Below are 9,236 nucleotides of genomic sequence, written 5' to 3' on the forward strand. Positions count from 1 at the left end.
AGGTGCACAGTATTCTTCTAGTGACAAATGTATGCTATATTATGTAGACGAAGAATAAGGAATACATTTTGGCTGATACGCTCTTTTCAAATGTTGGTCTAGTATTATCAATTCTCTATCTGTGTATACGCCTGGCGGATGTGGATACATAATTGAGTATCCCACTAAATAAAAAATAATTCTAAGCATTCATTTTCTAATTTTGACTAAGTTGGTACTTAGTCCACGCTCACAAGACAATATGAAGTATGCTTCAGCATAATTACATAATTCTTAAGTGAACTAAGGTTTAAACGAAATTTGAATCCGTATATGAAAAATCCTACAATTTCTTACTGATATAAAACTGATATAAAATTGTTCAGATTCGGGAGCACACGCTCCACGATGAATTCCTTTGAAAGCGGCACAAATGCTGGTGTATTGTCTTATCGTCAATGGTATATGCGGCGAGAATACGGCGATTTATTTATTACATGTTATTGTAATTCTTTTGGTCGCAAACAGTTATTCGACTTCGAAAAAGTGAAATCAGAATTGCGTACAAAATGTAAAACCAATTTAATAAAAATTCCGCGGAAAAAAAAATAAAATTCCGTTTCGTTTCGAAAAATTTCGAATTAAATGAACCTTGATTTCGTATCGTTTCGAAGTCTCGAAAGAAATCTTTATTTCGTTTCGTTTCGTTCCGAATCAACATAGACATTTTAAATTTCGTTTCGTTTCGTTTCGTTAGGAAAAAGTGTGTTATCGCATACCCTTACCTGCAAAGTAGGCGAAAATCCACGTTGTGAACTGCCCATGCGTTGACGTATCGGAAAAACTTTCGAGCAATGTAAGGTGCTTCAACCAATATTTTGATCTGCTTTCTGGATTTAGACAGAGATAGCTGCAGTGTACGGTGAAGTACCGTTGAAGGTGCAGGACAGTTTGGTGAATGTGCTCTAGTATAGATCTTTATTTAACTGCTATCACACAGTATATTTTATAATTTCGTGAAAAAAATGTGTTACCTTATGTGGCCTTATATAAAGCCCGGCATTACACAATAATGGATTTATTTGGCGAGATTGTTCCTATATAATTTTTCTTCAATTATAAAAAACTATATATGCGCTGGATTCCAAATCCGAAAGTTTGTTTATGGATCCTTCATCCATTTGATAATGGTAGCATAAACAGGCGGGCCCATTGTAAGCAAATGTGATCTCGGACTGGTTATGAGGTACCAGGCAAACTGCAATGGGTCACTCGAGCTATACTCCATGATTTTTTTTTCAATTTTTGTTTTTGTTTTCATGTGTGGTTATGATTCGGAAAAAAATTTCATTCATCGTTGTTGTCTATTGAGAGCGATTTCTACAAACCCTACTTTTTCCTAATTGCGACGATCCACAAAACAACATGTACTCGCTGTGTACTCAGCTGAACAAACGTGTAAAACACAACACTCACCTGTCAAACTATAAATAACTTTTTGAGTTTGCGTTGCATATTTAACGGTTTAAAAAATACTTCTTCATGATTATACGCAATTTCTTACTTTAATACTGATTTCAAATGAAATAACCAATTAGCAGAAGCAATTTACTGTGATTGACGTAATTCTGATTCCTAATTAAATAAGTGTCTAAACTAAACCAAGACATAGCTTTCTAGTTATTGTCCCACTTTGCCATTTTTTAGCATCGATGGTAGCCCGGTGCATCTGCCAGTATGTAGCGGTTGCCGTGAAGTACATACCCGTATGAATGCTGGAAGCTTGGAGATAAAATTAAATTACCGATGGCAAAGTTTCCCCGTTTGTTACCCGTCCGTCTTCGAGGAAGCATGAACGGCTAAAAGCGTTCCGCCCTTTGTTTGTCTTGCCGGTTCTTTATTATTTGCCCTTTTCAGTCACTGAAAGTGGCTATCAAAGTGTGATTACATTAGTGTTGGCTCTCACTCAAGTTTGACCAAGGACCAAAATGGTCTCCAATAATTTAAAAGTGTATACAGTTCGCAGTTTTTTTTTCAAATATTTTTGCTTCGCCCTTTGTGTGGTTTGGATTATGAACACAACATTCTCTAAACGCTTTCACGATTGTCTTGAATGTGTACATCTGAAAGTAAGTTTGCTAATTTCCTGTTCTGAAACAGGAAGCGGTTCGTAATCACTGCGCAGTTATTTATAGCTTTAAAATGTGTTCTATATAGCTATGAGAATGCCCTATCGACAGGCAGCTGTGTGATGCTTCCGCCAGCGCAATATTTATAGTGGAAGAGAGTATTGCAGAACGCACCAGCAAACTATATTCGTGGATTCTAAATTCAAAATGTCCGATTCAACGCAAATTGAAGGTTGTGATTTATATTTTCAGTATTAAAACATTACACCCAACCTGCGGCTATTAGATTTTCTAACAATTCTGCAGAATAACTTACCTGTATAAAACTGAGCATATGCGAAATTGTTAGATTCTTATGCAAAAAATGTAAGCTCACAAACAACTATTGTAGAAAGCTATAAGAATCTAGTATTTTCGCATATTTACTTACTTTCACCGATTATATGTAGTGACATAGTGCAAGCCATTTATAGGCAAAAAAGATGACAGCAGATATTCATAAATAATTTAATAAGAGAATTTACAGAACCAATTGACAATATTTTTCCTGTTGATCCATTGTGTTCCGTCCTTCCCGAGTAAACCAAGTTAGATGATGAAGGGAACCCATCTTCATTCCTGCTGTTGCCACTTTCTCTGAATATACTTTCCATGTTGTTTCTATTTCAACAAAAAGTCAAAAGTCTTTGCCTTTGCATAACAGCTCTTGCAGGTTAAAACACACAAACCGGCATGTGGATGGGCGACAAAAACGACTTCTTGCTGCCAGTTAGCAGTAGGGAAGTTCATTCGGCATAGATTTTCATGCACATTTGTTTATGTCGCTCCTGCTACTGAAAGCAAGCGAAAGTTGAGACGACAAACACAACAGTCATGGGGTCAGTTCAGTTCCCTTGCATGCAGACAAGCGGAGAAAAACTAATTTTCTTATTTTCCACTTTTCGTGTTCATTCTGCTTGTCTTTAATACGATGGTGCAGGAAGAAAGCTAGGCACTTTTTCCAAGAGTTTAATATCCAGAGACTTTTCCGAAAGATATCACAGGTAGTGTTTCATATGATTTATCCAAAGTATGATGAATTGATTTTTGACTACCTATATCTTTAGCTGTTAAAATAAATGGGGTTTCGCAATACGTATTTAGTTTAAGGCCATTAAATTCGTCTAAGAATAAAAAGTGATAGATAATTTATAAAAAGTTTGACTGAATAAATCGTTTAGTTTAATAGGGTAGATACGGCATTTTCAGGGTGCGACAGTTGTTGGCACCCTCAACAATATTTGCGTTTTCCAGCAAACATAAACTAATTATAAACATAATTTTGATTCAATCACACAATTTCAAGTCTAAGCTTTCGTTTGAATAAGTTCTTTGTGTAAAAGTAGCAAGATTTGATGTATTAATCACCGAAACAAATTTGCACCTACGAAATCCTTGTCATTATTGCATCGCCAAAGAAAGCAGCGCACGAAAAGCAAATTATTAGTCTAGTCTAGTCTACACATACACAGCCAGTTCGTGAAAGAATCCTGGAAAGTGATAGATTCGACTACATCTATCACTTTTCTTGTCAATATTTATGTTTGAAATACATCATAAATGTAGTTCAAACATAAAAGCGGCCAGGCCTACTGTGCAGCGTTGTTGAAAATACCTGTGAGAATCAATTCTTAACTTGATTTCACAATTAAGCCATAGAACGGGGACATCTCGTACCAACCGTTTACATTATTAGGTGGTGCTTGTTGAATCGTTGGGAGTGACCTAGCTAAGATGATTAATGTTCACTCCTTGGGTCCTCAACGTCTTGGGATGGGACACAGTTTTTAGTCTAGTGCCCTGGCTTTTACACAGATGGATAAAAGTAGAGGCCTGAATAAGAGAAACGCGGATAGAAAATATGATTCTGCCAACACTGCATTCAATCTTCTTCATCAAAGAACAACACATGAAAAGGAAGAAATGGTTGATGTAGATAAAATATCACAATCCGCTATTTTATGTGTCCACACCACATAACAATAGAATACAAAAAAACAATGGAATTTCATTTCATAATCTATAAATGACTTGCATATATTATTGCAAACTAAGGTGAAATACATTTAATTTTGTTTATTTAAAAATGGCATAAAATCAAATTTGGTCATTTTTAATATTTGAGCCTACATTTTGGCTGATTGACAGGTCTCCTGCTCGATTGGCTGCTGTTTTTTGACGGTTTGATTGGCGGCACATACCTATCCGCGTTCTCTTATTCAGGCCTCTAGATAAAAGTAACCGTATGAGTTCGTATGGATTACTATGAAAACATAAGGAACACTTATGTCCATTAGTGTACATAATAGCCTAGGTTTATAATAACCTCTTGAACGAGAAAAAAAGGAAACAAAGGTGATGAAAATAAGCAAAAAAAAACTCATAAGGCGATAAAAATATATCACATCTACTTACAACAGCTCCATATGTTTCATGGATTCCATCCATCTCGATTATAACCGTCAAAACACAACTTAATTTCAACATTTCATCCTTTTATTTTAAGATAAAGTATTTAATTTGAATAATAACATATGGAAATATTTGAAACATCTAAAAATATTATATGAAAATATTTAAAACTTTTTAGAATACATGAATCCGGAATATCAAACGATTTTATTCATCTGCTTTAATAAAAAAAATATTATTTCACCTATTTTTTTTTTTAATAGGCCCGCTTTTGAAAGAGGAAAAATAAATTTATTGGGCACATACTAGAAGCGATTGACTTAATTTACAAGATCCATTGCAGTGAATAATTCAAAAACCAAAAAAGAAAATAACAAAACAAGAGTATACCTTCAGTTGCTAAATTTACTGGAGGTTTCGATGAGTACTTGAGAAATACGCGTATAAATAAGAGGAACATATATAAATAGGTATGAGAACTTCGAATCAGATGTTTACAAGCTTTGGAAAAGTAAGTTACCTGGGACACAAAATGGTGTTCGGTTCGTATGAAACAAACTGAAGCAACATATTCCATAGTACATCAAAATCAAGAACTAGATGTGTGGTTATTTCTCTAAATCAGTTTACCACTTGTCGATGTTATTCCAAACAATCGCATCTCTCAATTTCACAATGGATAAGCACGCGATAGATGCAGAACACACGGACGATTGGGTTACGTGCTTATCACAAGAATGGAAGTTTTTGGAATGAAAGCGTTATAAAGTAATAAGCAAATGAAAAAAAATGTAACAGAGGGGAATACCCATGTACTTTTGACAAAACAAAATAAAATCAATTGCAGATAAAGGAAAAGAAGAGTGTACTTATCCAATTTCAGGATTGCATCTTCCAATCGCATCTTTGCCAACAGCATTCTTCCTCAAACAATAGTTCCTCGTCGTCACAATCTGGCATTGACGCACTGGTTTTACGTATATGATCCAACGGACATCAAGTCTTGGAGCCTGTTCAGTCTGGAGCGTATCATGGGACGCCATGGTCTCGGAGAAATTAGCGAAAACGGAGAGCTGTTTGCAGAATTCCGTGGTAACAACGACATGGTGATCGGGGGATCGCTCTTCCCCCATCGACCGGTTCACAAGGACACGTTACATCTGCATCAGCCGAAAATGGAAACGGAGCCTTCTTGGTGTACGGAATAAACGTAGTGCCGATATCGCGTCTGATCATCACCTCCCCATTGGCGAAATACGGCTGCGCATTGCACGGATTCGTCGGCAGGAGGAGAGAGTTGGACGATGGTTCAACACTAGACTGGCCCAGGAAACAAAAAGTTGTGTAATTCCACGGGGCACCCCCCAGGATTGTGTCTTTGGGAGAGAAAATCAATCTCTGAAAATTTCAGCTCAATCGCTTGTTGCATAAGCTGGCGCATTTGATTTGAAGTTTGTATGGGGATTTCAGCCAAAATGTATAGGAAAATACACCTCCGTCACTCATTCGATTTGGAAATTGGTTCTGATTGCTCGATTGACCTCAGAATTGCAAAAACGGCAGTTGGTATGCTACAGAACAATTTCACAGAACATTGTATGATGATTAAATGAACTTTTATATAGGTTTTGGCTGATGCGATTCGATCAAAAAATCCAAAAATACACAAATCAGCTCCTAATAAATCAACCGAAAACTGTATAAAAGAAGATGCCACAGTAAAAAGGTCCTTCGTGGAAGAACTGCAGACTCGTGCTGCAGATATTCCGGAAGGTGGCAGCGTGGAAGACCAATTTCCTGGCAGGGATGTTCTAGCATTTGAATCAACTACCTGAGGGTTTCTTCCACCAAGTCTTCTTGCTGCACCTGGTCAACGTTTTGAGGACCATCGGTGGAATCTCCATCTTCAGCATGTGTCAATTGTTCCAGTGTTCGTGGATGTTTCGACAAGCTTCCAATTTTCCTGACGTAGCTTCGGGTTTTGTCCTTTGAGAGGTCAAAGGTGTTTAGAGGTCTTCAGTATAGTGATCACGATATAAATCCGGAACTGTTTTGATTTACACCGTAAAAAGTCACTTCACAACCCTGAACCTAATTACCGGAAAATTCAGACTATCATAAAACATCACATTCACACAAAGCGATCAATCAGAATGGAAATTATTATTCAGGATCGCAGCGCACGAAAAGCAAATTGTTACTTACTTTTTTGGATCGCCTGTTTCGCCTCTTTTTCTGCGTATGACACGACAAATTAAGTACGTAAACTACTTTTTACACTTTATCTCCACTTTTTTTTTTTCTTTATTAAGGAGACTTTCAGCCAGGTTTATCTCCACTTGATTATCACCACAAAGAGCAAATTTATGCAATACTAGCAGACCCGCCGAACTTGGTGTTGGCTCTTGTTTCGGACGGCAGAACGATCGCGCGATTTGCCGAAATTTTGTGTTTTGCATTGCGCGGCCGGTAATAAAGTTAATTAGTTCAGTGCGTGTTGGCTCTTGTTTCGGACGGCAGAACGATCTAGATAAAAGTAACCGTATGAGTTCGTATGGATTACTATGAAAACATGAGGAACACTTATGTCCATTAGTGTACATAATAGCCTAGGTTTAAGCGCCATTGCTCGCTCTCTGGAACGAGAAAAAAAGGAAACAAAGGTGATGAAAATAAGCAAAAAAAACTCATAAGGCGATAAAAATATATCACATCTACTTACAACAGCTCCGTATTTTTCATGGATTCCATCCATCTCGATTATCACCGTCAAAACACAACTTAATTTCAACATTTCATCCTTTTATTGCACTTTCAAGATAAAGTATTTAATTTGAATAATAATATATGGAAATATTTGAAACATCTAAAAATATTATATGAAAATATTTAAAACTTTTTAGAATACATGAATCCGGAATATCAAGCGATTTTATTCATCTGCTTTAATAAAAAAAATATTATTTCACCTATTTTTTTAATAGGCCCGCTTTTGAAAGAGGAAAAATAAATTTATTGGGCACATACTAGAAGCGATTGACTTAATTTACAAGATCCATTGCAGTGAATAATTCAAAAACCAAAAAAGAAAATAACAAAACAAGAGTATACCTTCAGTTGCTAAATTTACTTCCAATTTTTCTGACGTAGCTTTGGGTTTTGTCCTTTGAGAGGTCAAAGGTGTTCAAAGGTCTTCAGTATAGTGATCACGATATAAATCCGGAACTGTTTTGATTTACACCGTAAAAAGTCACTTCACAACCCTGAACCTAATTACCGGAAAATTCAGACTATCATAAAACATCACATTCACACAAAGCGATCAATCAGAATGGAAATTATTATTCAGGATCGCAGCGCACGAAAAGCAAATTGTTACTTACTTTTTTGGATCGCCTGTTTCGCCTCTTTTTCTGCGTATGACACGACAAATTAAGTACGTAAACTACTTTTTACACTTTATCTCCACTTTTTTTTTTCTTTATTAAGGAGACTTTCAGCCAGGTTTATCTCCACTTGATTATCACCACAAAGAGCAAATTTATGCAATACTAGCAGACCCGCCGAACTTGGTGTTGGCTCTTGTTTCGGACGGCAGAACGATCGCGCGATTTGCCGCAATTTTGTGTTTTGCATTGCGCGGCCGGTAATAAAGTTAATTAGTTCAGTGCGTGTTGGCTCTTGTTTCGGACGGCAGAACGATCGCGCGATTTGCCGAAATTTTGTGTTTTGCATTGCGCGGCCGGTAATAAAGTTAATTAGTTCAGTGCGTGTTGGCTCTTATTTCGGACGGCAGAACGATCGCGCGATTTGCCGAAATTTTATGTTTTGTTTTGTTTTTCCCTTAGGACGGTTCGTAAGTAAATTGATGATTAATTTCATTACTTTTACAGCATATACTGTTATTGACAAACGCTCTATATTGTCGAATAGAGCTCCCTATTATTCACCTTTCCCACTAACACAAATTTTCCTTCCCGAGACATCTATGAAGGTAGTATGGGTTCCCTGCATCTTCACTAGTAGATGTTGAACTAACATTCCTTCCCTTCCTTCCGTGATTGTAAGGACGTGGCCAGGTATACAACTGCTACTGTATAGGAAAAGGTACTAATCCAAAGTACCAATTTGCGACAATATACAGTAGATTGCTCAATTCAAGCTCTGTCTGGTGGGGGGGGCGGGTGTCGCGGGAGAGGGTTCTCTTCGTCGACTTCCCCTCATTTGAATGAAAGTGACAGGCAGGGAGTTTCTTTGCAGTTTATCACCTCAGAATGCAAGTTCGCATTGTTTTCTTTCGTTCTGAAGTCATAAACCACAGAGAAATCTGCTGCTTGTCACTTTTGTTTAAGGGAGGGGGGTCGACGGGGATAGTCTTCTCTTGCGACATTCGCCCTTATTCCAGATGGAGCTTGAATTGAGCATTGTATAGCCACCCACGATTTGTACAATCACATATGCTATGCTATGCTATGCTATGATACTAGCAGACCCGCCGAACTTCGTTTCGCCTAAAATTGATTTATTCTCTGATTAGATCTCGGGCTAGAAGAAATTGGTGTTTTATTAGTATGGGAGCCCCCCTTTTTAAAACGGGGAGGGGTCTCGAACCATCTTAAGAACCTTCCCCGGCTCCACAAACCTCTGCATAAAAATTTTCAAGCTGATCGATTCAGT

This window comes from Armigeres subalbatus, chromosome 2, assembly GCF_024139115.2.
Source record: "Armigeres subalbatus isolate Guangzhou_Male chromosome 2, GZ_Asu_2, whole genome shotgun sequence".
NCBI lineage: Eukaryota > Metazoa > Arthropoda > Insecta > Diptera > Culicidae > Armigeres > Armigeres subalbatus.